Genomic DNA, 7,150 nt, shown 5'->3' with positions numbered 1-7,150 from the left:
CCGCGCGGTGTGTCCGGTCTCACGTATCACGGGTGGCCAGCGTATTTCGCACGCGATCCCATACGCCCGGCTGATCGCTCGCATTCAGCATGTTGAATATTTACGCACCCGCTTGCGTACGGCGCATGCGCTTGCACCAGCTAGCGCCAGCGCGCCCAGCAATGATCGAATCATCGTGTTCGAACGCGATTGTTTTTAGCAGCCAATCAAGTGTAGCAACGAAAGCTAGAATATGCCGTTGGAAGTGGTTGGACACCGTAGCAGTGTGTCCACAACTCGTACGGCGTTCTAATTTCGTGAGCGACATATATACCGCTGCCGGGCAGCGTACAGAATCGCTAGTGTGTCCTAGGCTTAACTAGTTTGTTACAGAGGACGGCCTCACAGAATTATCGTATTTTTCAGCAAATGTTCCAAGAAAATTTGGCAGACGTGCATCGCAAATGTCCTGCAATGTCCAAACGTGCAATCAACAGCAGGTGTAACAGATAGCCAGTGTCTGCCGTGCTTGCTGCTAGTGCATACGATGTACGTGCGTTATGGCCAACAGCGGTGTTGATTGATGTACGGACCAGATTGTTTCATGTCTGATATGTATGTGGTGAGAAGTGATGTCATGTGCGGAGCATCTTGATGACTGAGTAGGGGTGATGGGCGTCTGGGAGGGGAGACCTACATATAAGTCGACAAAATGACGACTTACACATATGTCATCATTTTCGTAAGTCGGCACAAATATGCTGGTCCCAAAAGTGTCGACTTAAATGTGAGTTTTACTGTACTACTACCAGGGCGTCAAGTGACAAGTGACGCTCAAAAAATAGGAAAATAGGAATTTCAGATGGTCCATATAGAATACCTATAGGCTCTGCGGCCGCGTATAGCACGATAGCATGCGTATACTATATAGTCAGTCCTCGCCAAAAGCGTCGGACCGTCGGCCAAAACCGGTGATTTTTGCACGGGTCCGACAAGAAATTTGCTTTACCAGACCGTGTGTCAGGTAACATTACATCAAAAATTACGCAGAGGCTACGGGTAACGTGAGTACCACACACTATGCCCTAACCCTAATATCCCTTGCCTATGGCTATCTCTATATGTACGCGGGTGTACCAAATTAATCTATGCCATAGACTATGGTGTGGGAAAGCGATAGGAAGAGATTGGCTGTTATATGATAAAAGATAAGAGAAAATGATGACATGCGACGTGTTGTGTGAACTATCATGGGAAGTTTATATTACTATCACTGTTATACCTGGATCACACAACTGGACAAGGCCAAAGGCTAGAAATAGGTGAAACCTACATTAATGACCAAGCTGGCATTATCGAATGCATTGCTGATTGTACGCGTCACGAAATGGATGAAAAAATAAACGATGCTAGCTTTTTCAGCTTTATCATGGACGGGTCAAAGACATAGCGCGTGATGAGCAGGAAAGCATATATATGTTAGATATGTCCACAAAGGAAAGCAACAGAGATGTGAATGTGTTTTAATGTTTCAATATTTTTTTGGTCCAGTAACATATCATTCGGTCTGGTAAAAACTCTATTTTTACTGGACGAATGTCCAGTAAAGGATTTTTTCTTTTGGCGAGGACTGTATAGTACCGCGATCGATCGCGTACATCAAGCGGCCGCCGCGCCATACGACCTGCTGCCATAAGCTTGTTTATGAAGTAGCCGGCCCAGGCTCTATACGACTGTTATCACGTTGTAGGAAAAATATTTTGGAATCTCTTTTATAGTCAGGGAATATTGCTAAAATTTGGAATAAATTTCTTACCAAGAAATTTCGTCCCCAATGTGATTGTAAAGGGTTGCCTAACTAACACTATTCAAAGATTTAAATTCAACTCCCCTAGACAACCCGTGACAGCTTGCTGAAAGTTGGGGTACCCGACCTTTATCCGAGAAATTGAAAAATTTTCATTCCTGCCTTAAGCAGCTTAGAGGATCAAAACTAGGGTTTTCTAATTGCTGAATTTGATTGCAAGGCATGTTTGTTTGCACCAAAACCACTCCTCTGCCAGAAAAACGTCATACACCCACTTTTTCGCTCGTCGCAAACCTATTTTTTGGGTGAAATTAAAACATAGAATTGGCGTGATGTAAAAGTTAACAAGTTTGCTTTATTTAGTTGTTATTTTCAAATTTTCTCGAATACTCTGTTTTGAAATTGAACGCTCCACAATTGTCAAATGCTTTTCAGGGAAGTCGGAAGGTCTGGGTCTTTCCAGGACTCTACTTCTATTATGAGTATACGAGTTTCTTCATGAAATGCCTTTACCAACTTTCCGCATGCATGAGATGCCACTTGACACCATTCTTCTTTGCATGCTGCCCACCGTCAGTGGCTGCATCGTCCTTACAAATTGCAGCTCGGTGCAACGAAGCAGCTCCTCAGGAGGCCATTGCGGGTTACTGTTGGAACCGGCTCTAACCACTATTCCTTAGCCGTCCATCCATAGTCATTGGGGTTCAAAGACTATGCTCTGCCAGCAGCATCCAGTCCCGGCGTTTTGGATGATAGAGCACGGAGAGACCATGCTGTTGCGAGCACTGACCAACTCTCTGTTGGTGTTAGAGTCTCTGTGTTGATTAGCCGAGCCGCCGCTTTCCGCTTCGGAACATCGTTGTACTCGAATTGCCCCAATGTGTAACTGCGTGCATGGATAAATGTGCTGGGAAAATGTGCAATCCAGCCCACCGATTTCTCACGTAAGTACGCTATTGAACGTCCTTGGTAGTCGGTACTGTTTCCAGCGAAGATGTCACTGTAAATTTCAATGCCCCTGGCCCACAAAACCTGATGAAATAGAGTCGTTTTCCCATAGGCCCAGATATTGTTCAGAAACGCGTATCACAACCGGTGAAGGTCGTGACAAAAGAGCAGGTAGTGCCTCATGTCTTTCAGGAGAGATGCTGTCTTCGGGATTCCTCCTGAACGATCATATAGAGCCTTTCGACTGTGGCTTAAGAAGAGTGGCGGTGGGTGGTGCTTGAGCTATGGTGCACCAGTAATTATCAGACCACGTCTGCCGGACTTTCGCGGCCGCACCTGAAATAGAACAAGATATGCAGCAAAGCGTCTTGAAAAAAAAGTAATCATAGTTTGATGATAAGTTAAAATACGCTACAGCAAATGATTTACTAGCCTCAACAGAGTCTGTAGCAGCCGGTCAATGCCGCTCTAACAATTCAATACAAAGTGTCAGCATCTATTGTCACACTTGTCTCACAATGTTGTGATCTGACTGTTTCCGGAGAAATGTATGAAGTAAAGGTAGATGAATGAGCTCACTCTTGTTATTGAGGTGTTGTCTATGTACTTTGCCCTTTTGGTGTCAAATTGTTATATATCCGCTAAATGATATACAATTCCAGTAGATTCACAGCATGAGTTATGGTACGCCGTGTGTGGTCGTGCTGTTGGCGACCTGCCTATATCCATCAAAGCCACAGTGTATCTTGCTTTTGGGAAAGACGGAAACTGCAAGGAACATATTCCTGCACAATAGCCTCAGGATGTTAACTGTCAGTCAATTCTTGCCTGCACACGAATATCACCCGTTAATTCATGACTTATCATTGCCAAGGTTCTGACCTTGCTTCCCACTTCAACCATGTAGAGAAGCCGGATTCGCTAATTTACACCACCAAGAAACTCAGCTGGTTACTAAGCGGATCAGGTCAACTCCTTCTAGCATAAGTCTTGATAAAAGCCTTACTATGTGCCTATATTGTTTCGGCTTGTTCATTGTCTGATCGTTTGTGACAGCTGAGGCCAAGTACAAGGAAAGGGTGACTCAGCTCATACTCTAAGTTGTCTGACTGTCTCATTCCCGTTGGGCCGAAAAATATCATGTCATCCTGTTTATCAAGCTGTGTGTGTTACGTGAGTTTTTAGCGTTGAATCTTCTTCATCATTGACGCCTTGGGAAGCTTTGTTCTATACTCTTGTGCGTAGTCTTGATGACCAGTTGGGTACAACTGCTTGCGGGTGTGAACTTCACCTCCTTTTTATTGGTGTAATGTGCGTTTGGTCGTAATTGGGGGTTAAAGGGTGTATATATGTGTGTCTTATTTTTGGAGTGAGGGGTTTTATTTTGGTGTGTATTGATGTTTTGGTATCGTGTGTTAAATTTTGGGTATTTGGGGTGTCTGTCTGCTAGGGCTGTCCGATCCAGTGTGTTATACCGATTTGTTGTAATGCTCTCCGGCTCTCCAATAGCTTTCACCGGGGTTCTTCTTAGCTTCGGTTGTGTATTCTGTGCAAGTCTGAGTGGGGTGCATGTGCTCTTCTAAGCTGGATTGCTTGTTGAAAAGGACACAAAGCATATTTTTTGCTTGTCGTGTGGCTCATTGGTGCTTTTTTTAGAGGGTCGTGTTGGATTGAGGTTTTGGTTCTTCCTGACCCATTTTGGAGGGCTTCAAGTACTCTAGTGTCGCTGTCAGTATCTCGCTTTCATCCTGTTTTGGCACATGTTTTTTTAGTGGTGGACGTTTGTGGTGTGTGGACCAGTCGTTATCTTGACACCTTCCTTCGATGCCGGGCTGTTTCTGTGGGACATCCAGAAGTGGTTTGAGGGTTTGCACCAGCATACTGTTATGTTTGGTCGTCTGAGGATAAATCTACGCATAGTGTCTGTCAATCCTCCCTGCTTGCGGGGGCAGACCAACCTCTGACTGGCCGCCATTCATCAGCTCTCTGCTTTCTTGATATCAGTGAGTGTCACACCATGGTGCCGACCAATCAATGCCGCCAAGGAGTATTAGTTTGTTTTGGGAATTTTGCTCTTAAAACAGTTTGCGTTCCGCAATGATGGCTATTGCCGAAGACTTTCTTTCTTATTAAGGTCTTGCGCTGGTGTTTCCTAGTGCGAGTTTCGATGTTGCTTTATCAGCTTGCACAATTTTATGGCCGTGCCGCCCTTGGGGTATTGATATCGCCCCTGCAGTTTAGACTTGGAACATTGGTGTCTCAGGGTCGATTGGTGGCCGTGGGTAACATTATGCACGGACAGGGTGTGGTCGTAAGTGTTGCTTGCAAGCCGTTCAGTGTTTATGATATTGGAAGATTCTGATGGACAGTTGGTTAGGGGACCATGTAGTTGGTACTTCATCTCCAAGTTTATTTTTGGCGCGAGGGCGTGTCACTTGCTTCCTCTTTGTTAAGTCTGGAGTCTTTTTGAAGAGTATTTTCTCTTACGGATTTTCTCTAGTTTACAAATCTTAGCTTGCAACTGGGATTGGTGGGGCTGTCGTGTCTGGCTTCCCATTTCTCCAGGGTCGGTAGACTTAGCGTGTCTCGCATGAAGGTCCTTCATTTCAGCAAGTTCCTCCTTCAGCAGGCAAAATTGTTACAGACACTACATATTCGGAACTCTTTTTACTGAATCAACTACAGATACTAACATTATAAAATCAGTCACCTTCCGTGCTCGTGTCCTTGCCCAGTTTTGTATTGAATGGGGCCCGTGTTATAGTTCAACCATGGTATGATTTTATACCCAGTACCCTATAAAAATTCACTCTGCCTTGGGCTACCTTGTATCACCATGTCAAATTGTCTCAACTTAGGTCATACATCATGTCAATGAATGAAGTAAAAGAACTTCAGAAGTAAAAGGGCTAAGTAGGTTTTGATTACAGTGTACTAGGCCTATGTTAGAATTACATACATATACAATTACATTTACATTTACAATTACATTACATAGACAAGGTTGTGCCATGGCAAGCTGCTATACCATGACTATGTTCGACAGCGTGTTGGTTAGCTAGCTTATTCATCATCATACTCATCGTCATCAATTGCCTCGAATTCTACTTCATTGTCGTCTTCAGCTTGCTTATTTTGACATGTCTGCAAACTGCAGAGATATGTGCACTTCATGTTGTTCTGGACAGTACAGACAATATACTCAACCTGTTGCGAAGTTCTCGAGAGGGGAATTGGCCGTTGCACTTATCTGCAATTCACGACATGATTCCGTGGTGCTTCGCCTATGACAAACAGAATTATGCACGGTATATGTCAAGCTACTATGCGGAGATGTCAAACCTGGGGATGGAACATCCGGATGCACTGGCATTTCTCAAGAGTGGTGGGTTTTCTGTCCAACTTGGCTCAGACAATACATTCGGGAGGATTCCTGTGGATCAAGTAGTCGAAGAAACAGTAAACAAAGACACTCAGACAGCAGGCGGAACCAAAGGCTTTAGTATTAAGCCAGGGGCCATCAGCCGACATTACCTCACTGCGGAATACAGAAGCTCATTTTTAAGATTATTGCGAAATGCCATTGGAGATGGTAACTCTGCCTTCAGGCACCCTGATCTGAGCCAAACCAGGATAAACAAGGATGAAAAGGATATCACTTTACTGGTAAACCTGCTTGAGTCCAACTGGATCAACCCATTCCGTGTCCACTCTGACATAGTCAGTCTATCAACTGGCACAGCTGCACCTGGACCCATAGTTAGTGATCTATTGGAGGCTAGGAATAAGGGCACAGCTGCCTATGAACTCTTCCGAGAAGAGAGGTTGGGAGATGAGCCCAAGAGGGGTTTCTTTGAGCCATTGAAGAAGCAGAAGCTGAAAACATTTAGTGACATAACGGTGAAGAAAACATACAAAACACAAGGACGTCAGGTGATAATGAATTAAGGCAGATAGAAATCTTTTTGCCAAAATGATCCTGATTGGACAAACAAGAAAGCTTGACATGAAAGACGTGCTCTCCATCGTCTCGGGCTAATACCATGGGCGTTGGCAAATCTGGATGAAACCATGAGGAAGACGAACAAGGCAGTACTGGCTAAACGTCTAAAGAAAGAATTGGCACCAGTAGAATCGATACCAGCAAACTCAGCTTGTGTGATAGATGGTATGGCCCTGGTACAAAGACAACTGGTGGGGATAGCTTCGGAGGCTTCACCAAACGACATGTTTTTGAACCCACCAGTTGTCTTTGTACCAGGGCCATACCATCTATCACACAAGCTGAGTTTGCTGGTATCGATTCTACTGGATAGCTTCGGAGCTGCTAAAAGTTCTTGTAAGGTGTCTATTCGTCGGCAGGCTTTTCCTCGGTAGACATCAAACACCAGGACAAATGGATCCATAATGCAGAGA

This window comes from Priapulus caudatus, unplaced genomic scaffold, assembly GCF_000485595.1.
Source record: "Priapulus caudatus unplaced genomic scaffold, Priapulus_caudatus-5.0.1 Scaffold1649, whole genome shotgun sequence".
Classification (NCBI taxonomy): Eukaryota; Metazoa; Priapulida; class Priapulimorpha; order Priapulimorphida; family Priapulidae; genus Priapulus; species Priapulus caudatus.
Note: the sequence above shows the minus strand (reverse complement) of the source record.